Source organism: Apostichopus japonicus, chromosome 16, assembly GCF_037975245.1.
Source record: "Apostichopus japonicus isolate 1M-3 chromosome 16, ASM3797524v1, whole genome shotgun sequence".
In the NCBI taxonomy this organism is placed as follows: Eukaryota; Metazoa; Echinodermata; class Holothuroidea; order Aspidochirotida; family Stichopodidae; genus Apostichopus; species Apostichopus japonicus.
The window spans coordinates 21,547,483-21,573,362 of record NC_092576.1 but is presented as its reverse complement, the minus strand read 5'-3'; the positions used below and the strand labels follow the sequence as shown (position 1 = coordinate 21,573,362).

Sequence of the window (25,880 nt, the reverse complement as noted above, 5' to 3'; positions counted from 1 at the left end):
ATGTGGCATTGTGGTGCCCCTGTAGTGAGTACTGGTAGTTCCCCAGAGGGAGGGGTAACCCAGACTGAGTACTACCCCTCACAGTTAGTTGTGCCCCTGTGGAGAGTAGTGCCCAGGGTGAGTACTGAGTAGTGCCCCATGGTTCAGTAGTGCCCCTGGGGTGAGTAGTGCCCCTGGGTGAGTACTTTATATAGTGCTTTAATGGACAAGTTTATGAATATTGATTTGATTTGTTATTTTACTGGAGTACAGATGAATACATTTATTCTATTTGCGATAGCGTTCTAGGAGGATTAAAGTTGCTGCCTGCCTACCCAACTATAACCCAATGAAAACCCAAAATATTAAGTCTGATTCCTACTTAAACTTGATAAGAAAAACCTCAATTGAGCTCATATTTGATATTTAGGACTATCCAGTTGGAAAGCAGACCCAGGGTTCGCCGGAATTTATTAAGCTTTGGTGACGTCACACATTTTGAATTTCGGCGGTTATTGTTCACTGTAACACAAGAAATGAATGTGTGTTGTTTTCATTTCAAACCTCATTCAAATGTCTGCTTAACCTGAAAACTAAGATGAAAAAGTTTCTGACTTACCACTAGCAAATAAATTTGGAAAGCCGATAAATTACAGGTGATATTTAAGTCACGGCTGCAAAAGCCGCAGCGACCAATCATGAAATCTACTAAAAAAGACTTAAAATACAGGAACAAACGCCAAATGTTCACAAACAGTTAGATAATTTCCTTCTATACACAGAAACATCAGTCAATTATCAATGATGTTGGACCGCATGTTAGACAACCATCACTGAATTTGTAAGTTACGTTGTACGTTGTTAAGTTAGCATCATATCCAGCTCTACATTCAACACGGTTCATAGTGATACTTGTAAGCACTACGTAGCAGCTGATGTTCAAACACCTGGTTCGGGTTTCAATTGCACGTTTCAACAATGGTGTGTGCTGGGGGAGGTGTTGGGAGATCTCAGACAAGTGTTGTGCTTAGCATACAACATTACACTCCTTCAAAGTGTGGGGGTGTGGTTACTATCGCGAATTAATTTCTCTGCATGTGCTTAGCCTTATCATAGTAACATTGCACTGCATATTCCTTAGCATCCCATGAGAGGTGAAGACAAAGTAAAGTGATAGGAACACCCCCCCCCCCCCTACAGGAGGTATCCGCTTGTTGCATAACTTGCATGGGGATAGATTTAGTATGTGCAACTGCATATCTGACTGCATTTAAAGGTACAGAGGAGCAGAAAAGCATGTTTGTCTTTAAGGAGCTGTAATATTATGGACATGTGGTATGAGGTACAAGATCCAATTTCTGACACATTTGACAAACAAAAAATCAAATAGAATGTCAATTGTAAAGGAATTTCATTTTTATTGGAGGAAAACGGCATTTACCTGAAAGACTGATTGCCGTAAAAAAATGTAAGAAGAAGCATTAAAAGATTTACTTCTGTCATAAATTAGAGAAGAGGTTAAACAATACTTTGTAGTTTGTACTAAGCTGTTCCTCTTATATATGAACACACTATACTTTTTGATAGTTGCTCATTAGGAAACCTCAATTTTAAATTTATATGAAAAACATAAAAATAAATGTTACCATTAGAAATATGCTGTATTTGCCACAAATATGCTAGATATTCAAGTATAGTCACCAGTGTTTCCTCTAAGAAATTTCCCATTGAGTCAACATGACTAACATCTGAATATTTGACTCGCCACTGTCCTGGGGGAGGGGTATAAGGGGAGGGGTAAAAATTCCGGGCATATTCTTTTATTGAACCAAAAACACTATTGGTCAATGTGCTTTGTATCTTTTCATGTATTACATTATGCTGACAGTTAAAGTACCAGGGGCATAGCCAGTTTTCAAAGTTGTAGGCATGACTATCTGAGCGGAGCGTCACCATCGGTTGGCGCGGAGCTTACAAGAAATTTTTTGGTTTTACAAACCCCCAGATGCCCGGAAACGGCCCTTCCCGAGTGTTCATTCTGGTTCCCTGGCCTCTTGGTAACTTGAGACACCTCATTCAATATCACTTTTAAGCCCCCAAAAGAAACAAGTTAAAATAGAACGTAATTCAATACTACATAATGTAATTAAAATTAGCAAGGTACATGTACAGAATAAGCCAGAAACAACAGGCAACACAGTGCTGCAGCTCTATCAAGTCTGTTAATCAACGATAGGCTTTTTTAACTGTGGAATGTTCTCAACTGAAATATTATCTGTGTAAATGGGTTCTTAACCAGATGTTAAAAAACTGACAATATCGGATCCTAGTCTTTTTCAACGAGTACAGTGTTGATTGAAATGGCAGGCGATAAAAATGACAGTCTGGATGACAGAAGAATAGGTCACCTAATTTAGCCATATTCTTGCTACCTTCATTTCAATAGTTTTTTACTGTCTAGACTCTAGAACTCGTCCAGCAAGCTTATTGATTTGAATTATGGATGTTTTAAAAAAAAAGAGTAAGCCCTGGCCCTGTGTACTGAACATCGGCCAATCCAATGTATGATTTTAAATTGAGGCATGGAACCCCGAGCCTTATTTAAACAATGATTGCTAAATAATAATACATTAGTTTGTTGCATATTATGCTAGTTTATCTTTACAAGGTAAATTTGGCTCAAATAGTGCACCACTTGCAATGCAGGGTAGGAATTAAGAGGGCTTAGGGGGGCTTTTTTAGACAATTAAAAATGTTAAAAAAACGCCCCCATTAATGTATTTACGATGGCCTTTTTTAAGGTGTAAGGGGCGCTTTTCCAAAGTTCAATATGCTGTTTAGGGAAAAGATTGTAAGCATTCATCAGGATCATGTTAGCACAATTACCCTCTTCCTAGCTGCGACTGTATAGCAAATTCATTGAAACTTTAATTGCCAAAATTTTAGATCGTTTAGCAAATAACTTCAATCCACCAAATATATGATGAACTAAACCAATAACCCATCAACTGAAATAGAAAACACAGGTTTACTTCCACTGAAGGTGCCCTTTCCTTCAATCTGCTGAAAAGTAATCGAAGTGAAAACTTTCAATCCATCGCCACAGCAACGGTGTACGTAAAATACAACATTCCCTCTCTAAGACATAGCACATACCTTCCAATCATCTGCCAATTTCCAGCAAATAAAAAGTATATAAACAAAGCTACGCAAAGTATTGTTATTATTATTTTTTTGCAAACCGATGGTTAGGCTATATTTCCCATGGACTTAGTGTGGTTGTTAGGATAACATGTTGTCGAAGGTTGCAGTTTTCCTTGGATATTTTTATTTGTGACACAACTTGAGCGAATAACAGTAGCTAAGTTAGAGTTCCATGTTGACTTAGTGTTAAATTAGGCTTCCATGTGGTCAGAGATTTGTGGGGACTTTAGGTTATTTTCACAGGTACACTACTGAAATTGCTAAGTGGATGCCGTAATTTGCCAGTGACAGTGTGAAAGTTCCCGGTGATTGTGCGCAGCCCCCTGCACTGCTTACAATTTGATGCGGGATTGTGAGAACTGTTCCTGTGATTCGCGCAGCTTCTGCACAATGTCACAATAAGATTTACACAGACACCTGATATTACAAGGGCGATTTTCTTATAAATATTTTGCGCCCTTGCAATTGTGCTTTCGGAGGGCTTTTTTAGCACTTGCTAGGGCGAATCGCCCGTCGCCCCCGCTTATTTCTGACCCTGTTCCAATGAAATGTAAGGTAGGCTATACAGATATTATATTTAGTACACTGGTAGTGCGAACCATCGCAGTGTAGGCAATGCATCGGTGAACGTGCACGTTACGTTACATGATTTTGCTTTACAGCAATCGAGCTAAATCTGCTTGACTGTATAGAAAAACAGCGCTACGGTAAATTTAACGATCGCTAATTTCCCAGCCAGCAATCATAGTTGGGCCCCAAATGGGGCCTAATTGGGCTGCCAAGTGGGCCCCAATTGGGAATCCCAATTGGGGCCCATTCAGATTTGTCATTCCTCTCCACACAGGGCCCAATTGGGCCAAACAGATTGGGGCCCACAAGTGGCCCAAACTGGTCCCAGTTGGGCCAGCCTGATTGGGGCCCAAACCAATCCCATAGGGGACCAACCGAGCCAGCTGTCTGGGGCCCATCTGGGCCCCATTATGGGCCCCAATCGTTTTGGCCCACACAGAACCCATACTGTGCCCAATCAGGCTAACTGCATGGGGCCCAAATGGGACCCATGTCGGGCCAAGTTGACTGAGCTTGACCCAAGTAAAACCCACACTGGGCCCAACTGGGCCAACTGTGTGGTCCAAATTTTAAGCCCAGCTGGTTCACTGTGTCCCTTAAAATAGTTCAGTTATGTACAGGTTCACCACCTCTCAGCATTCAGGAAAGTGGCTGAAAGCCAAGTTTCAATTACTACCATGGGATGGGGACGTAAAATAACAGTCCTGGGAGCATACAGGAAGTGTTTGTAAAAGTTCTACGTTTGTCTCAGCGTGAAAGTGTAGTCGCGCCTATCATCCAAAGGACGAGAGAAGAGCTGGATATAGCTTGGTTGCACTTGTGTCCCACATATTATAGTAGGTTGTTGAATGGGAGTCAATAACACTTGAACTGTTCATGTACTGTCGTGGTACAGCAGAGATTAATTGCCTCAGAAACATATCCAAATAAAAAACAAATGTATTCTTGTCTACATTCATTGAAATATATTTTTCAAGAAGACAACGATGAAAACTAAACAATAATTCATAAACTCCATAATTACATTTTATTTTAAAGAAAAAATATGAAACTCTCAGAACTGAAACTATATGCATCCTAATTGGAGGGAACATTTTGGCATTTGGAGGAGAAAGAATAGAATGTCCAGGCAAACCCTGCAAATGTTAACGATGAGGGCAAGATGCTATATATTGCACATACTTTTGCATTGCAAATGCAATGGGAATGTTGCTCAGGGCCAACAGTATGTATGCTAGATCATCTTCTGGATCAAATGGAATCATAAAAACATGAAGACAATTAAAATCGTGACAGAAAGCTGAACTTTTACTTTTTCTGGCAAGGTGAGAATAAACATCTTCAATGTTTTATGACAAGATAATCGCATACTGTAGGTAATATAAAATATTACAGTAAATCTGGAAAACACAAAAATATAAATGGATGGATGTACTCTAGAATAATGAACTTTGATGAGCCAGAATTAAGGTGTATAATCATTTAATGTAGATATGACGCAATGAAAAAGAATGGAATGGTTTAGTGCTAAGCATAAAAATTCACATTGAATGGCAAGTGTACTCAAAATGTGATTGCTCTAAAAATCATGCCAGTAGCTATTTATCCCATCTCTATACAGGGACTTAGCTAAGGCCTGATGATTGGAGGGGGGGGGGGGGGGTAGTGGCCTGAAATTCCAACTGGATGGGTTTTGGATCAAGAAAATTCTGACTGCTGCCTTGTACCCCCCTCCCCCGTACTACTCATCAACATTACCATGTTGAACGCGCACGTAGCGCGCTGAATCATTTTTCAATACATCTGTACCACTGGCCCTCACTTCACAGTAAGCAACTGAGTGTAGTTATTTGCTTGAAGGCTACATAGACTACTGACTACAAAAGCTATGTTAATGTAACAAAGGGGAATTTTTTTTCAACTAATTATATTCGACGACATAAAGAATTAACAAAAAAATAGTGCTTTTTACTAGCACGCTTAATATTATTTTCCTTTGGGGGGGGGTGGGGCTATTTATCACTCACATGAAACAATTTCAATTGTTCACTTCATTCCAACTGAGAATTTGGAATGAGGTGAACAATTAAACATTTTGCAGAAAAATGTTGAGTTGACGAGATACGATAAGTTGTCAATTAAACATTTTTTCAGAAATTATTTCAATTGCTTAGTTAAAGCAACTGAGCAATCCAACATTTATCTGATATTTGATAAGATTTTATCTTGTTATCTAAACAATTTACTGAAAAATGTCAACTTATGGGGCAAAGTTTTTCTTATGTTGATGGCACTTTTAAGCTTCCATAGATTAGCATTGAGTGTCTTAATTGTATCATAGAGCCAATGTATATCCTGAACTTACTTGAAGCTAGCGAACAGGGTCAACCCACCCAATAGCAAAATTAATACATAAATTGACCGAATTGAAGCTGAACGTTTTACAGTAGTTCTAGGCATTTTTTTTAGAGTATTCGAAATCATACAAAGTTTTGTATGGTGGAGTGTAAGGATCGCGAGATACAATTTCTCAATATGACAAGGAAAACGTAGTAAATATGACTGATTAAAGGTCAATTTTGACCGAAAATTTTAGGTCACTCAGAAATTACAAGAATATGTGAAAATCAGAGTCTGACAGTCGGAAAAATTAGAGTGCGACAGTCGGAAATTCATGGGAGTTAGAACCCTATCCATTCTAAAATGTTAACATGTCAGCACTTGGGAGTTAGATGATGTTTACACAATATTATTTATTTATTTCACATGTAAGGAACGTGTGGAAACATGCGTATATATTTCAAATGGAAATATAACACTTTTAGTAATAGCCAGGTATTGACATGAAAAATATGGTGTGGTAATTCTACTCCTATTAAATAACAAACTGCAAACAGTCATATCTCGGTAACTGAACGTGCTATGAAGATGGAAATAGTGCTACCGATATGATTTTCAATGCTCTATCAGATAGGTGAACTACAGTTTGAATAAATGCCCCCTTTAATCTAAAAAAAATCGGTTTGAACATGAAAAATACATATTTACAAATGTTGAAATTGTCTTGCGGTTGATGATTGGAACAACGAATGAATAGGTTGACGGCGTCCGATTGATTGTCGAGATCGTGTTGACAGGCCTTGAGTTGTTCAGTAGTAAGTATTGGCCAAAACAGCGTCCTTAAAATATTGGAAACGTGAGATTAGCCGAGGAGTACTGGTACTTGGTAGTAGTAGACTGGAGATCGACGGAGAACTCTGTGACCTGAAGAACTGCTGGCGAATTCCGTAAGGTTAAATGCCTGCAGCACAGCAAAGAATGACCCAGTCGTTGGTAGGATAGCGACGTAGCTTATCTATGGTATACGGAAGTCTGCAACAGTGGCTCCTCTTCTAATTACAAAGTCTATGCTAAGTACAGGTCCTTCAGGCCTACGATAGCGATCGAAAGAATATGCCGTTGAATCAGTTACAAACAGAAAATTAATGCGTGGTGATCCACTATGAGACATGTGTATTGAAAAACAAACAAGGAGACTTATCTATGAAAAGTTTATAATGAAGACAAATAATACACCAACCGCGATTGCTCTGCAACTGTAAAAGGCTAAGTCAATGTGGACCGTAAGGATAGGCTGTCGCGAGTAATACACGAAATGACATGCCAACAGGTCTAGGCTAGTTGCCTGAGTGATAATGCAGGATATAACTTAGGCCGTTAGGGTGTTGTAAAACTCAAACCTCTGATCTAATAATTCGGATCAGTCCGTCTAGTACAATTAAATCAAAAGTGTTCGGTCCTCCAGTACACGAAAATACACACAGTACACCGACGCTCAGTCCAAGCTTAGATCGGTGGCGTGAGAATCTTTACGCCAAGCCGTGGTTGGAACTTCCAGAAGGTGGCGCGAAGTAGTAGCAGACTATAGGGCGCCTAGGCTTACTATCATATGAACAGCAACCGTGCTAGGCTACGCTGATAAACATTAATCACCTGCGACGCGGACAGGAGGTGATCGTTAGGGCAAGAGCTCGCGGAGCAGTAAATAACACGAGCGGGCAATGTCCGAACAAATATAGATAATATAAGGGTTGAAGTTCCCGAGGTAAAGATATGCGTGTAGAGCTGTTATTAAGTATATATATATAGGTCTGTACTTAGTAATAATCCACACGTCGCGGAGGTCCCAAGCTAAGTAAGATGACGCATGTATTCCTCTGGTGAGTCCCTTAAAGTATTTTCCAAACGAGGCAACCCGTCACAGAAAGTTTACACTTCTGGAGATTAGGGTGCAAGGAAATAAACCTTGCTACAAATTCACCCAAATGAGTCACGCACTCACAGAAAAAAATTGTTCCAAAATACTCACCGAGTACCAACTCCTTTCGATCGAGTGAATGATTGAATGATCAATTATGAATTGAATTATTTCGATGGATTTCGTTGAATCATATCGGATTTCGGAAAGCGATACGTATTGGCGGCAAAGAAAGATTTAACATATTTTTCGCAGACTAGCCTCATTTTTTCGAGCGAGATTGCTAACAATCAATTTTGATCGGTACATTTGGATCCGTACCCCCCCCACCCCACTCGAAACAGTCACAGAACGCCCCTGGTGAAACCGTCTTGCTCCCGAATAGGCCCGAAGCGGGCCATACATCAGGGCTAACCTGATCAAAGTCTGTCCCAATTGGGCCACTACGTTAATGAATTAACTGTTGTCAAGGATTCGTGGCGTAATGACGAACCTAACCCTTCCAAAGCAAAAAACAAGTATGTGTTGAACATCTCAATAATGTTTTGAAGTATGTTAACCAGAAGGGCCAAACTGTATTGTGCCCGAATGGGCACTGAGTGGGCTGGCCCTGGCCCAACCAGGCCCAATTCAACTGAGTGAAACCCAATTGGGCCCCAATTGGGCCTGCTGGCTGGGTTAACATTTCTGACGATAAATTGGAAACAATATACAGTAATAATTTCTTCACTTCAAATTGAAGTTCTGAACACCATGCCTTTTGAAACTTATTTTTCTATTCACACTGTATAAAATTCAGGAGAAAATGAAACCCTCTTTTTTTCTCTCTCTCTGAACGCCATTGCGTCAAATCGGCAAGCAATTGCGACAAAGCGGCTTAGCAGCTTAGCAGAAACACTGATGGTCACCTTTGGTCAGAATTCTTTAACTGTTTGTATTACAACCTTCCATGAAATTTTCCTCACTGGGACAGTCAGTCATCTTGTGTGTTCCTCAAAATGTCTGAGAACAATTTGGAGAGTAAAGACCTCAAGTGAAATACTTTTTGAAAACTTGTAGCAATTATAGCGTGCTATAATTTGAGGCCTTCACTGACTACCTTTAAAAATAATTTGAAACACTTTAAAGCAGCACGATTCAGTATAAAGATGCTTTCCCATAAATGTAAGTTTAAAGGTGAAATGAAATATTAATTGAAAGTCCTCAATGAACTGCTTTAGTATGGCCGAAAAGGCAATGTTTCATGCTCAATGAACAAACACTCATGAAAAAATAACTGTTTGGTAAGTTAATGTGAGTGAGATTGACAAAACTGATTTTAGCATTGTACTTCTGCTCTTAGCAGGCACATTAAGATGTTTATGAGGTGTCAGCAAATATGTAATGAGAAAATTCAGGGTGAAGTAACAGTGTAACAACCTGTGCGATAGCAAAACTTTCACAATTTCTTGATTTGCGTTTTTGCAAGGACCAGCAAATTGATCTGATTTGGGAAAAAAATTGTATGTGAACTAACACATTACTTTACACTCTTGACTGGAAATGACTTGATTAGTAATCTGTTAAAACAAGCTTTAATTAAAATATCTATTATATTGTACCTTGGTGAAAATATGCCATATTACCATATGTGGTTAATGAGCCACCCAATCTTAGTTTTGCAAATTAGTATTAAGCCACATCCCCTCATTAATATGCATAATCAATATACCAAACTTTATCATTTACCTGTCATCAGCCAATAACTGCAATGTCTCAATGCAGTTAGACCAATTGCTGGGACTTAAAATATTTTTGAAGCATTAACTTTGAAATTGTGACCTTATTAGTATTCATGATGAGTACCAAACACAATAGGGTTATTTACTCCCTATAATATGTACATATATACAGTATTATCACCAAACAACATCACACCGAGTTCCATTACAATGGGACTTGTCATTATTTGAAATTTGTCATGTTTGACCCTGTGACCAAGCAACAAGAACAACAGGTCACTTATAATACCCATTAGATTGTGTCTACATAGTGAATTATCAAAGGTAGGTGTCCCCTTTGCATAAACACAAACATCAACTTTGCCTTATTGAATGCTTAGGTTCCTGTACTTTCTGCAAGGAACAAAAGATGTTCAATTGACTTTCCAGTCCAACGCAACATTATTTCAACCTGGACCTACAAAAACAACCACATGCAATTGAATCAATTTTTGCCACATGATGTATGATAATGAAGGTAATATAGTTGGGTTTTTGGTTCCTTGCTTTAGCAAAAGGAACCTGTAGTCAGGTTGGCGTGTGTGCGTGTGTGCGTCTGTGACACTTGCTTGGGTATGCTCTATCTCAATAAGGGAATGTTGAAATGAGGCCAAACTTGGACTATAGAACCACCATATGGAGAAGGTGTGCCCTATTGTTTTTGGTGCCCACAAAGGTCACCAAAGGTCAGTTATGGTCCAAAAACCAAAAGAATTAAAACTGCAATAACTCCCAGTGCCAATGTGTGACAAGGTTGATATTTTAGGACAAGTTGTGAACTGGTTAGGGGAACATTTTCAAACTAACGGTCATGTGATCCGAGGTCACCAAAGGTCAATTAATGATAAAAAACTAGTATTTTTGCCATAACTTGAGAACGAATTGTCCGTTAGGTTTGGGAGTTGCCTCAATGTAATCCAATTGTCGACCCGCATCTGTGTGACCCTTGACCTCAATTTGACCTCTGGTGACCTTTACATGTTTTGGGGACTTTTACAGTTTCGATGCTATTTTCAGATGTCAAAGGTACCTTCTGATCATAAATGTCAATAGGTTAACCCTGTGTGACCTTTTCGTGCGAAGTTGTATGGGTCAAAGTTTTTCGGCCGGAGTTAGGATGGCTGCACAGACTTGTCGTTTTGTTTTTTGTAATCAGGAGATCAAACTACATTTTGAAACCAAGGTCAAAAGGTCAAAGGTCGCATTAGAAAAAATGTGCTTATTTAGGGAGGAAACAAGCAAAAAAGAAAATGTTTGGTTTGATGCTAGATTTGGATATCAAAGGTACAGTACCTTCCAATCAAAAATGTCAATGGGTTGACACCCATGTGACCTTTGTGTGTTAAGTTACAGTATACAAGATCAAAGTTAATTTTCAGACATTTAATGCAATAACTCTCATTGCCAAGGTGTGACACAGTTGATATTTTTGGACAAGTTGCAAATGGTATAGGGGAATATTTTCAAACTTAACGGTCATGTGATCCAAGGTCACCAAAGGTCAGTTAATGTTAAAAAATAGTATTTTGGGGGGAGAAAATGGGCAAAGAAAAAATGTTTGCATTTTTACAGTTTTGATGCTCTATTTAGGTTTCACTGATAAAAAATGTCAATAAGTTGACCCAAGGTGACCTTTGTGTGTTAAGTTATATGAGGTCGAAGTTAATCTTCAGACATTTATTGCAATAACTCCCAGTGCCAAGTTGTGACAAGGTTTATATTTTAGGATAAGTTGCAAATGGTATAGGGGGAATATTTTCAAACTTAACGGTCATGTGATCCGAGGTCACCAAAGGTCAATAATGTATTTTTTGGGGAGGGGGGGGGGGGGGAGAATATGGGCAAAGAAGAACTGTTTGAATTTTTACAGTTTTGATGTTCTATTTAGGTTTCACTGATCAAAAATGTCAATTGGTTGACCTCCGGGTGACCTTTGTGTGTGAAGTTATGTATGCAAGTTCAAAGATAATTTTTGGACATTTAATCCAATTAAATCCCCATGCAAAGGTGTTACACAGTTGATATTTTGGGACAAGTTGTGAATGGGGTGGTGGAACATTTTCAAACTTAACGGTCATGTGATTTGATGTCACTAATGTTATCATATCTGTTGACCCGCTTGTAGGTGACCTTATATTTCTTACATTTTCGACGCCATATTTAGATCTCAAAAGTGCCTTTTGATCAAAATCCGATCACAATTTGTGATCACAAAAGTGTTGGTTACTTTATGGGTACATGTAGGACCACAATTACTTGGACTCTTTCAGCCCAATCTTGCTTGATAATATTTATGTGTGTATTGTCATATACCCCTAAGCAAGGAACCACAGTGCCCTTGGGCTCTTGTTATTTTACACTTTCCATATTTGTTGAAACTATGAATATTGTAAAAACAAACACATTAAGGAAGCAACTTGAAGTAATGGCAGGCTACAATTTTCTCAAATATTGATGCATGTACGGTACTCAGGGTTCTGCCCAGGGTGGATTGAGTGCCGGCAGGACTATCTAAGCGGAGCGCCACCATCGGTTGGCATGGAGCGTACAGGAAATTTTTGGGTTTTGGGAACCCCCCAGATGGCCGGAAACGGCCCATCCCGAGAATTCTGAGCCACATGTAGACAGCTTTGAAATGAGATCTCATGTCTGGAATTTTTCATAATTAATGAAAAAAGTTAGGACAAATATCTGGAGCACCAGAGTACAGACCAGCCAGTGGTGCCTATTAAATAAATCATTCAGGCTGAGATGATAATTTTAGATGGACAGTGAGTGAGAGTCCACTCCCAAATAAATATTGTTTCCATGTTCTTGTAGAAAACGTAAACTCCGCAAAATACAATTAGCTGTGATTTTGTAGTTACGTGAGATCCGTTATAACCGCCGAGGTGGTTAGGCTATTTGCTATACACTTAACTAAGGTAGGATATTATTTTTTCGGTATTTTTGGAAATGCTAGAAAATACTTTCTTTTTCCCCCGCTTAACACCAGATGTGGTCTTACGGTATATTCATAAATGGATGCACTAGAGCCTTGTTTACATGACATTAGTTGCATTTAGTACGATATGCAAGTTTGGCGTGAATTTTTCGAAAGTGCTTTGCTCGATCTTTCGTAAAATTTGAAAGGTGTAGCCTACCACCTTTCCGTACACAATTGGTACACAATTGATTTTCAGTTTTTTTTCTCTATACGGTCAAGAGAATAAGTTGTACATTGAATATACACTCATCGCGAATGCAAAAAACGATGCGGGGATTTCCAGCAGACAAATGTTTTCTTTGCGGGATTACTGAGTCAGTTGAAGGGAATCCCGCACCTTAGTGGGAACACTGAACTGAAGTCAAATTCATACGAAAGAAAACGTTTACTAACCAACATACATTACAAATATAAAAGAACGTGGAATGGCAATATTGTTCAAAACATTTCCCGCGAGGCTGATTTATTACAGCAACCTTCCCGCGCTGGGCCGTGGGTGTCCGTGTGACACGTATACCCTGAAGCTTGCGAAGTGGGTTGGGGACACATCATTACTCGTTGGTATTGTGACTAAAATTGCGAGCACGCTCTCTGAACATTTTCCTTTTGTTTCTGAAACTTTTCTTGTGAAATTTTACTCTTTTTTTTTGATAGATGTACTTATATGTCCTTTTTTTTTTAGTTTTTCGTCCCGTTTTTTTTTCTATTTTTTTTTTTTTTTGTCCGATTTTTTTATCGCCAGCCGGGCTGGATTTCCCGCGAACATCGCGGATTTCCCGCGAACCTGGTTCGGACTGTTCGCAAGGTTTTCCAGCCCTTGTCACTCGTGCCTAATGCAATATGATGTAAATTCACCCGCTACGAAGGTTAACGGCCGTATGTGTACTAGCTAGCTGGATAGTGCCTGTGTCTCGCGCGATAAAAATAGATATAAATGAAACTATCAAAAGTACGATCGGGAGTTGGAAACGGAAAACAGTCATTGGTCTGGAATGCGGAACTCTGGTATTTTTTACTAAGTATGACACTGTGATGTGTTGGATATTTTGAACAGTTATGAACTGGATTTCCCCTAACAGATTGTTTCTGTACGTTCGACCCTCCGGCTATGGAGCTGTTTTATGGAGTTCCTATCGAAAATAAGTGCCGGTCGGAAAAGTCACTCAGGCAGATTGTGGCGGTCGGTAATTCAGCGTGCTGGTCGGGCCCGACCGGCGCCGACCGGCAGCGGCAGAACCCTGGGTACTATATCCCAAGTGCCCATATAGGAGAATCTAACCCGCAGATGCAGAAAGAATCCTAAAAATGAAAGAAAACAAGAAGAATAAATGTTAACAGAACGTTGGATAATAGGTGATAATATATAAAGTCACATTACGAATGACTTCACATTGCTTTTAAATGCAACAGGCAGCGATTACTTGCAACAATCATGCATATTACAAAACACATGGTAGTGGAACTTGTGAATGCATTTTCTCTCTGAAAATGACAGAAACATACAGCAGTACAGGGTTAAGAACTTCGAAAAAAAGTGAAATGGGCACATGCACAACCAAAAAATATTAACCCCTAACCCTAACTGCAATATAAATTCACACACAAAAGAATACTACCAAAATGCGTTGCGAACACTGTACGAAAATTCAGTGCAGTCTTATCTTTTCCTTATCCTTTGGACAAAGTAGAGAACCAATGTTCACTTGTCAGTGACTAAACCAACCTGTAATGTAGCCTAGAGTGACTTGATCCAGAATAAGCTGGTGGGCCTATATGTATCTACTGTATGTACACCGGATAAAATCACACGAGGGTAAAACTACTTAGTACTAACCAGAGCCGACCAAGGCAGTACCTTTTTTAATATAAGCTTATTTAATTTTCAAATACTATTATATGCACTGGGCATGAAAGTATTGCCAGTGCTGACAACCAACATTAGCAGAGTCAGTAGTAAACTAATAAAACCAGCATAGGCCTAAGTATTGTGTAGTTGTACTAGCACTACCTACTTTGAACTGCTTAAGTCCTCCAAAATTCAAGGAAACGACATTGTATTCATAAACAATGTCTTGAAAGCTAACATCATATATCATAAACACACGGTCACGTAATATTAATACACTAGCTGCACTGTAGAATACTTCAAATTATAACCCTAGGCTACACACTGTTGTAATGTGCATACACATGTACATATGCAATTAACCACGATAGGATATGTTGATGCCAGTGATCAAGAGCAACCTTAAAAATGTCACTTTAATTCAACCAAGAATGCTGGAACAACTCCGAATTTAGTCAAAATCATTGTTTAACTTGTTTTATACCACCGACAGGACGATGAAGGTAGTACCTTCTTGAAAACGGAAAATGTGCAATTCGAAAGATGAAAGGTTTTTACTCACGTTCCGTTTTTATTTTTCAAGCCAAGGCAAAGAAATATTTAAATTTCATCCAAATCGTTACTCCGACATCATCGCAAACAGATATTTAATGAATATTCACCTTCTTTTCTTCAAAGTTTTGCTTCAAGAAATTCGATTGCTGCTTTATGAATATTTAAACGGATTTTCAGACAATAACCAAGCTGCAGTGTACTGAAATATAGTGATGGGCTAAGCTCCCACAATCCATTTCACCTCTTTGCCAAGTGTTAAATGATTGCGAAATAACGGTCAAAAATCGCAGTCTGATTTCTTACTGTATCATGGGAAGTAGATTATCCATGTTGTTTTTGTGGAGGTCAAAGGTCATCTGAGGTCAAATTCAGAAAACTAAACATTATAATTGGTGAGGCAAAACTGATGAAGTATCAACTTGGTATGTATGACCTTCATAGTAAGTTCATGAGCACTATTGGTTTAAGTGGAGGTCAAAGGTCATCTGAGGTAAAACTTTTAAAAACCTTGCATTCAGCATAACTTGAATATAGAGGCAAACTTTGATTGGGCTTTTTAATATGCAGAATTTTGATAACTATTGCTTTTGATTATATTGAATGGATGCATGTCCTCAATCTTGTGGTACCTACTCTCCAGTGTATATAATTTCAGAACAAGTTGGTATTATATTAACAACTACATCATATTGCAATCTTGTACCAACAAAAAATCACTGCCAATTGGAATAATTGATTTTACTGATTTATAAGTGTCATCAGAGGAGACCCCCTTGGATCACTTGTGGAGCAGATGTAATGACAATTGCAATGACAATTGTGTCTGTCTGTCTGTCAGATTGTTGTTGATGTTACTGATTGAGATTTTACCTATCAAACTTAATTTTATTTCTATATTTTATAGACTCTACTATAAATGCTTCAAGAAAGCCTCAGCAGGCTGGTGTCCTCCAACACCTAAAAAATCTGATTCTTTAACTCAACAGATGGTGACTCTTTCAAAATGGACTGCACTTCAGATAACCAGCTAATAGTAGGTATTTGCACACCGTTGATGAAACATGTTCTCAGCACAGCTATAGTCTGGCGAATTGATGTTTGTGGATTCTACAGGTAATATGGATCAACAGAATTGTCTTATATATCTCCTGATGACTCATTCATGCAGTGGAGGCCTTCCTGTGGGAAGTCTTATTGTCACCACTGAAAGCAGTAACACAATTAAGACCCCTCTGTCCTTATACCTTCAATTGATTCCAGACGACGGTTTTTATGGGCGAGGAAGTACTGGACCCAAGCTTTTAATGACTGATGATAGTGTTGCTGAACGCACAGCGCTTCATGCACTGTTCCCAAGTTCGACGTTCCTTCCATGCACCCTCCATGTTTTGCAGGCTCCTGGAGGTGGCTATGGGATGGAAAACATGGTATTAGTTAGGAAGACAGGCCTGTCCTATTTACCTGTGTTAAAGATCTGCTATATGCTAATAATGCTGAACAACCTTGATGATGTGTACATGTTCATGCTAACAAATAACACAGTAATTAAGTATACAAGCTTCTTAGACTATGTTAAGCAACTGTATAGCCCACAAAGAACAATGAGCCCTTTGCTATAGAAAAGACATTCCGGTGAGAGGAATAGCACAAACAATTATTTGTGAAGCCACAATGTGTGTTCTGAAGGATCGTATCCTGCAATGCAGCGAAGCATTTCATGTCGTCCAGCTTCTTGATTTGTGTCAACGAGAATGATGGACTTCTATGAGCTACGCTTGTTGGACATTGCCAAAAATCGCATGTATCATAGCAAGGAGAGTAAATTCTTGCCACCTGCAAGTTCCACCGACCAAGAGCAGATTGTTTCCATATCTGAAACACAGTACAGTGTACCCAGTTCAAGTGAAGATAGCATTGTATGATACTACTACAACTACTAACAGCAGTGCATCTGATATGATGGAATGTACTGGTAAGTATTCAGCTATGTCGTCAGGTGAACATGGAAGCACTACTGCTGTTTAAGGCAGCTTGGACCAGCAAAAAGTATTTCAAAATGCATATCTTGCAAGGACTACACATTATACTGCTGACTCCCAAGAACCACCCCTACAAACCAGAGTTAAAAATAACTTAAGGGACTAAGTCTTTGACTTGTTATTGGAGAAGTTAAATGACAACCCAGAATGCTAAGGTCCTGTTATTGAATCATTCATTAAATCTGCATTGAATTGCTTTGGGAAGTTTTCAGGCCTAAAATCAAAATCAAAATGCAAGAAAAGCAATCTAGTCAGCTTGAAAACCATTGGTGTGCAGCCAACTGCATTATCAAGAAGAAAGATGCCTATTCAGGGCAGATCTTTCATGGTGGAGGCCTTCAAAGTAAATCATCGCATGTACAGAAACATGGATTTGAAAACATAAGAAAGAAAACCGCAAATTCTCTCCACTACTCTCCCTAAAGGTAGACATGCACCACATTCATTGGCCACCTGTGTTACTCAAAACCGTAGCTTAGGAAAGCGATATAGTGTAGCAAGCCATGTGTAGACTTAAATTTGAGTCATTAGATGGCGGAGATGGAGACCAAGGAAAGCCTAGCTGCATTTCCACTATTACAGGTAAGCCTAAATGGGCATTAACAGAATTTTACCTATGATTGACGATTGACCGATCAGCCTTTGATGATGTGGTGTTGTTGATCGCAGCCGTCATCGTATGCTGTTACTGTAAGTGTATGTAGGCCTAGTCCCAAGCTATCATACTAGTATGAGTAGTACTTATATTAGTTATGCTAGGCTAACATAATTTTTAATAGTGATATTGAATTTAGATGCTCTCAGATCCCCAGGACTTTTCAGTGGGGGGGACGCTGGTGGGGGGGCTTGACCATTTCCTGGGAGGGCGTCTTGTTACTATCTTAGCAGAGCGCCACCATGAGTTGGCGCGCAACGTGCCAATTTTTTTTTAGCTAATAGGGCTTCCTAGATCGTCGGAAATGACACTTCCCAGGCCTTGTAAGCAGGTGACAATCCAATTTGAAACTTTGGGGGGGGGGGGATGTAATCGCTTCGAGTATTCCGACCGTGAGTACTGTCTAAGCGGAGCGCCACCATCAGTTGGCGCGCAGTAAAAGAAAATTTCAGATTTCAATATCTGCCAGATCGCTGGAGATGGCACTTGCCGGGCTAGATTGCAGCCAACTAGTTGCGTGATTTCGGTAGAAAATTACAAATTCTTCACTCAGGAAATCTGCAGTAAAGTTCATGCGGCCTTAATTTGTACGTAATATGCTCCCTATTTCCCCAATATTAGGGAACAGGCACCGTTTTTGAAACACCATCTACAACTAAACAACAAATATGTACAGGCTTTCAAGGCTTTGGCTCTAGCAATAAAGTGCCATGACTTCTTGATCTATGTTGTAAGCTCAGGCTCTAGTTGCAGGTCATACCGATGTGAAAACTCTCGGTCACTTTTCATAGAACTGAACTTCTAATATTCGATGATATGAATCCTGAGATGTGTAAGCCGTAACCAAAAAGAGCCACAACACTAAAATATGTGTGTATGTGTGTGGGGGGGGGGACATTTGATAGTGTGTCGCCCACCCATTAAAATGGGGGGGACATGTCCCGTCCCCTGCCTGGTTTCAAACAACTGTAGCCTACTGCCGGTCCGCGGTGGTAGGGTCGTTCATGAGTGGTCATCATGGAGATTCGAGACCATTCAGACCAATGATATATTTTTCGCACATTTTATTTTTTATCGATACCCAAAATCCCAGTGGGGGGCGACTGGGGGCTCGAAAAGCTTTCATGGGGGCTGTTGCCCCCTGCTTGCCTCCCCTTGGCTACGCCACTGCACAATCTTCACCAAAACAGAACTCAGAATTGCAACTGTATATCATCACTTCATAACCGTTGACTATAGGAATGCAATATGACTAGGCTGAGCCTCTATCAACACATAAATCCATGACAGCCTTGTTTACAATTTAACTTAAAGCTAGGCCTAGGCTATGCCTGTACAATATTAAAGTGTGTGAAGACTCACGCAAAAAGAAACGTTTAATGCCGGTCATCTGACCTAGTTTTGAATGAGGTGTAACAGAAGTGTTTACACCACCATCTATCCCAGAAAATATGCACACAGTTTGCTACCTTCGGTAATTAGATACTAGTGTATAGTCAGTACATACAGCTGCGTTCAATACCCACAGCACAGTGTACAAATGGTTCAGTGATGGACATCGCAGGTCCAGCTAAAGATAACAAGGTATCACATTTGATTACTGTCTGCATTTCGTAGTGACAAGCAGAAAACTTCACTTGCAAGTAACAGAAAGTTAAATCTTTCAAAGCGTGGCACACGGTTTGGGTGAGTCTTCAATGTCTTTAAACAAGAAGGCAATTCATTTCATTGCAAATCGCATCTCCCTTTTCCTATTTAATCAGTAATAAAAGCAAACTGTTGCAATAGCGAAGTTTTGTGTAACCTGATCTTTGACATTATCAGTCCTACTAGAACAATTTTACTTGGTCAAGCACGGGTGAATGACTCTTTCCTGCATACTGACATGTAAGAAATTAGAAAACGATTTACTTGATTCAGTCACATAGTTTGAACTTGATCAGACTTGCAGTCTACTCAGGAGGAGTTCATGACACCTTTTTGCTCACATACAAACACTCACACATACTCACAATTTATATCTTATGGGGAACACCTGGTGAGGAACAGCAGTGAACGTGAGGATACCTTAGGGGTAACAGTGAGGATGAAGATACCTTGTGAGGAACAATGGTGGCTAGCAAATGCATTACAGTCAACTTTTCCTTAATTAAGCAATTGGACAGTTAATTAAATGGACACTTTTTAGGATCATGTTGTGTTGTGTAGTGTTGTTTATTCCTGATTTGCTGTAGCCAAACTAAGTATACTTGAAAGGGTTCTAAGCTGTACCATGGACAAAACATTTAATGATTGTGGTGTAAAAGAAAAACTAATTAAGTTCAAGGTTAAACAACATACCTTGCATTGAATAACGGATCAGGGGCAGAGAACGATTGCTTGGAATCACATCAAACAAAGGTATAAAAGTTAGGTGCTACAAAGTTAGTAAAGATATATTGATCCCTTAAAAACCAATGAGTTTATGTTAAATATTATTTGAGTAACAAACAGTCTAGCTTGTGGGTACAGAAAAACATATCCACTATACAGCATCAATAGGTGATATACCTTAATGCATCTAAGTTACAGCCTACAGTAGATGCCTTCATTGCTATTAGGAGCCAAACAATAACTTTGACCAGAGGAATATGAAACTTGACCTATTAATGCTATATTCTGGTCATGTTGTATGAGTGCCAGGATACCTTGTGGGGTGTTCTACAGACAGTGGATAAATTTTCAATTTTTCTTTGAATGAAAACCTATGTAGCAAACAATGGAAATACCTAGCTATGAATTCATAGAATTGACTGGGGTCATCTGTACGGTAAATTTATTATTTGCATCGCATGACCTAAATATTTTGTTTACTAGTACTAGTGTATTTTGTGGGGTACAGAACTTAAATCTGAAGCAAATATACATTAATGCATCTAATATGTAGCCTACGGTAGATGCCTGCAATGCTTTTAGAAGCCAAACAATAACTTTGACCAGAGGAATATGAAAATTGACCTGATTGATTCTGTGTTCTGGTCATGTTGTATGAATGCAAGGATACCTTGTGGGGTACAGACAGTGGAATAACATTTCAATTTGTGTTTGAAGAAATGAAATCTTCTACCTAACAAAAAATGAAAATTCCTAGCTATGAATACGTGGAATTGACAGCGGTAACCTGTTCAGAAAATTTCTTATTTGCCTTGTGGGACCTAAATATTATGAGTACCAGCGTAGCTTGTGGGATACAGAACTTAAATGTGATACAAATATACATCAGTGCATCTAATATGCAGCCTACAGTAGATCTACATATCCTTTTCATGTTGTATGAGTGCCAGGAAACCTGTGTGGGATACAGACAGTGATATAAAATTCAATTTGACTCCCAAGAACTTAAACTTTTGATGCACCAAACAATGGAAATTCCTTGATGTGAATTCATCCAATTGACAGCGGTATCTAGGAAATAACCTGGCATTGGTTTTCTTTCAGTATTATTTGAGCATAAACATACCTTGTGAAGTAGGGATATATTCGATTAACTGATATAAATATTGATCCCTTCCAACTAAAGAGTTTTTACCTTAACTGTGTTTTCTAATTTACTTGCCTTTTTTGAACTGTGAATTCTAAAATGTGAGATCTTAAAGTAAACAACATTGAGATGCAATTTACAATGTCTTGGAAGTGTCATATGCAGCAATCTGAGAGGCATTTTTGGCCCAATGTTTCTCTGAACATGATAAAGTTGTTTCAATAGATGTACATGACCTGATTACAAGGTAATTGTGTATTTTCATCTTTTATCTGGTTATATCCGACAAAGAATTTGTTGCAATATACAATTCATTCTATTCAGAACCTGATAACTAATTATCTTCGTAACCAATGGGTTAAAAGCATCCCAATGTTTTTAATTTTAAGGGGAACAAAAATTGTCATTGCAAAAGTAGGTAGTTTTGAATTAAATATCTATTAGCCAACATATAATGTACTAAACAAAGAGACTTTGCAACACTAAATGGAAATTGATGAGGATAAATACCCTGATTCATGGCAAGTGAGTTACTGTTTAGCTGCAGTTTTCTCAAAATAACTTGTATCGTGTGCTCCAAGTAAGGGAATTTTTTCAGAATTTCCAGATTCTGCTGTGGTTGGATCAGAGTTATGTAAAAAACTGATGGTCATTAAAATTTGACCATCTTCAAATGGCATTGGATGCTCACTTATCATAATAGAAATCCTCATCCTCAAAAACAAATTCAATGCATGTGACTTTGTAGCCGTGCATTATAACTGGTAGGCTGTTGTGGTCCAGACACATCATACTGTGCAAGGACATCAAATATTTTTGGCACAAGTCCAAACTTGGCAAGAATCCAAGAAAAATAGTAACTTATACACCTCATTCACTAATATTTGACAATTATAAGCTAATGTTCTGTAACATTAAACAAGATTTTTCTGTAAACAATAACTTTAATAAAACCTGGTATCATTGGAAGACACATTAAGATGCTATATGACACCTTAGAAAATCAAGAGATGTTAAGTGTGTTTCACTGGTAGAAAGAAAATCCATCAATAGAAACACCTGTGGTGACATATCAACCCTGCCCACTATGATGGTTTAGCAAATATGTCAGCTAGTGAGTAACTATTCAGTATACATCATGGCAATTTTGTGTGTAAACTGGAGAAGATTTTTGCAATTTCCAAACCAAAACATGTAACACTTACAGTGTTAAACAGTGTAAATTACTTGGAAACTGTTGGAAATATAAGTGTTGCAGCTTAGATTGAGGGCCCCCTCCAGCCTGATAAGAAGCCAACAAATGTGATGTTTTTTATGTCAAGACAAGAATCCCTAGCAGATGAGGATCAACACCAAAAGGTTATTGCATGTTGGGTCAAAGTCATACTGCACCGGTGTGAAGTTAGATACTTATTCTCCGTTCCTCGTTCGATATTCGCGAATGAGTAACTGAGCTACCTATTCGGTTACGTATTCGACAATGGTATCGACATAACACCTCTGGCAAGACAAAAGCTTTCTTACAAGATGTTCAACATTTGGTCGTGGAAAGAGGTTTATCTATGGCCAATGGGTCATATGAACTCTAATGACTATGTAGAAGGGAACCATAATGCATCTTGCCCGGTCCAAATAGTTCTTGACCAACTAAAATGACCAGTACTTCATCAGTTCTTAAATTAATGTAAAAAAATTAATTTAGGCCCTAATCAAGACTAGCACGCCTTGGACCACCTTACCAATGGGTCATATGAATTCTTAACACATTGTAGAAGGATACCATAATGCGTCTTGCCCGAGTGCTTGACCAATTAAAATGACCGTTAAATCAACATTTTTTGAAATAAATGTAACAGGAACTGAAATAAAAACATTTGGGCCCTAATCAAACCAGCACGCCTTGGACCACCCAACCAATGGACATAGGAAGTCTAAGGACCTTGTAGCAGGGTAACATAATGCGTCTTGCCCGGTCCAAAGAGTGCTTGACCAATTTAACTGACCACTAATTCATTACTTTTTTAATGAGTGTAACGGGACCACGTAAAAGCTTTGGGCCCTAATCCATGCAGCACGCCTTGGATCACCAAACCAATGGTTAACATGAACTCTAAGGACATTGCATAAGAGTACCATAATACGTCTTGCCCGGTCCAAAGAGTGCTTGACCAATATAAATTACCACTCAATCATTACTTCTTTAATGAGTAAAATGGGACCACGAAAAAGCTTTGGGCCCTAATCCATGCAGCACGCCTTGGATCACCAAACCGATAGTTAACATGAACTCTAAGGACATTGTAGAAGAGTAACATAATGCGTCTTGCCCGGTCCAAAGTGTGCTTGACCAATTTAAATGACCACTAATTCATTACTTCTTTAATGAGTTTAACGGGACCACGAAAAAGCTTTGGGCCCTAATCCATGCAGCACGCTTTGGACCACCTAACCAATGGGTAACATTAACTCTAAGGACATTGTAGAAAAGTACCATAATGCGTCTTGCCCAGTCCAAAATGTGCTTGACCAATTTAAATGACCACTAAAGCATTACTTCTTTCATGAGTGTAACAGGACCACGAAAAACTTTGGGCCCTAATTCATGCAGCACGCCTTGGACCACCTAACCAATCGGTAACATGTACTCTAAGGACATTGTAGAAGAGTACCATAATGCGTCTTGCCCAGTCTAAAGAGTGCTTGACCAATTTAAATGACCACTAAATCATTACTTCTTCAATGAGTGTAACGCCTTGGTTTTCAACCTTTTTTCGATCACGAGCCCAATTCGTCTTCCGAGCCGTCCTCGCGAGCCCATACCCTACCCTGCAAAGTTATCAACTTCATAAAATCAATTTCACAGCGTTTATTAGTGTATTCTTGACACAAGTGACCCGGGGACTCAATCAGAGCTATGTATGTTCCTCCGTGATCAGATGACAGGTACTGCCCAATTAGAGCCTATCTCAAAGATTTCTTGCAACCCTCAATGGTATTCTCTTATACTAGTCTTATAGGGTTAGGGTTGAGTAAATTTTACCCGTTGTACAAGGTTTCATCGAAGAGGCTTCCTAAGAAACATCATCATGTGCCTTCCCCACCAGCCCCCAAAAATGCCACAATTTTTAATCATTACTGGGGCAATGCTCGCGAGCCCACAAAATCGGCTTCGCGGGCCCAAATGGGCCCGCGAGCCCAAGGTTGAAAACCACGGGTGTAACGGGATCACGAAAAAGCTTTGGGCCCTAATCCATGGAGCACGCTTTGGACCACCTAACCCATCGGTAACATGTACTCTAAGGACATTGTACAAGAGTACCATAATGCGTCTTGCTCGGTCCAAGAGTGCTTGACCAATTTAAATGACCACTAAATCATTACTTCTTTAATGAGTGTAACGGGACCACGAAAAAACTTTGGGCCCTAATCCATGCAGCACGCTTTGGACCACCTAACCAATTGGTTACATGTACACTAATGACATTGCAGAAGAGTACCATAATGCGTCTTGCCCGGTCCAAAGAGTTCTTGACCAATTTAAATGACCACTAAATCATTACTTCTTTAATGAGTGTAACAGGACCACGAAAAAGCTTTGGGCCCTAATCCATGCAGCACCCCTTGGACCACCTAACCAATGGGTAACATGAACTCTAAGGACCTTGTAGAAGTGTAACATAATGCGTCTTGCCCGGTCCAAAGAGTGCTTGACCAATTTAAATGACCATTAAATCATTACTTTTTTAATGAGTGTAATTGGACCTGAAAAAGCTTTGGGCCCTAATCCATGCAGCATGCCTTGGATCACCAAACCGATGGTTAACATGAACTTTAAGGACATTGTAGAAGAGTACCATAATGCGTCTTGCCCGGTCCAAAGAGTGCTTGACCAATTTAAATGACCAATAAATCATTACATTTTTAACAAGTGTAACGGGACCTGATAAAAACCCTTTAAACTTTAATCAAGACCAGCACGCCTTGGACCACCCAACCAATGGGTCATATGAGTTCTATGGACATTGTTGAGGGGTACCATTATGTGTCTAACCCGGTCCAAAGAGTGCTTGACAAATATAAATGACTAATGCACAATCATTATCCAGTAGATTCATCAATATTTTCTTTTTTGAAGTTTTACTCTATGTGTGTACCATGGTGGTGATACAAAAAAAAGCAACACCTTTGGCGCGCAAGATTAATGCTAATTGGTGCTTTACGATCATCAGCATAGAAAGTTTCCTTCCCACCCAGGAGAAACACACGCGCACTCTTTTTTTGGGGGGGGGGTGCACGCACCTTGGCGCAACTCCATTTCTCAGAATGAAGTGATTAATGAAGACTGGCAACGCAATGAAAACCGTTTTTTTTATTATTCGTTCATAGAACTTAATTTCATTTCTTTATTCGTTTCACACGTCACACTCGCAGATTTACAGATTGAAAGAACAGAAAAGTTTTCTTGCCTCTCTCCATGAAAGTGTTTGTGAACGCTGTTACCCCCTTCG

At 39.2% G+C, this 25,880-nt stretch overlaps 1 protein-coding gene across 9 annotated transcripts in view; it reads left to right on the top strand.

Annotated features, from left to right (window-relative positions):
• Positions 1-25,880, top strand: part of LOC139983616 (uncharacterized) — a 121,223-nt gene that overhangs the window by 3,340 nt on the left and 92,003 nt on the right. For 6 of the 9 annotated variants that reach the window (XM_071997280.1, XM_071997281.1, XM_071997276.1 and 3 more), the window contains exon 1: positions 16,560-17,130. The exons of 1 other annotated variant lie outside the window; for it this stretch is intronic. The gene's annotated coding sequence lies outside the window, so the exon portion shown is untranslated. Of the gene's footprint in view, positions 1-16,144; positions 17,131-19,404; positions 19,539-25,880 lie in introns of those variants that run through there. 2 more of the 9 variants (XR_011798769.1, XM_071997278.1) reach the window with 2 other exon arrangements.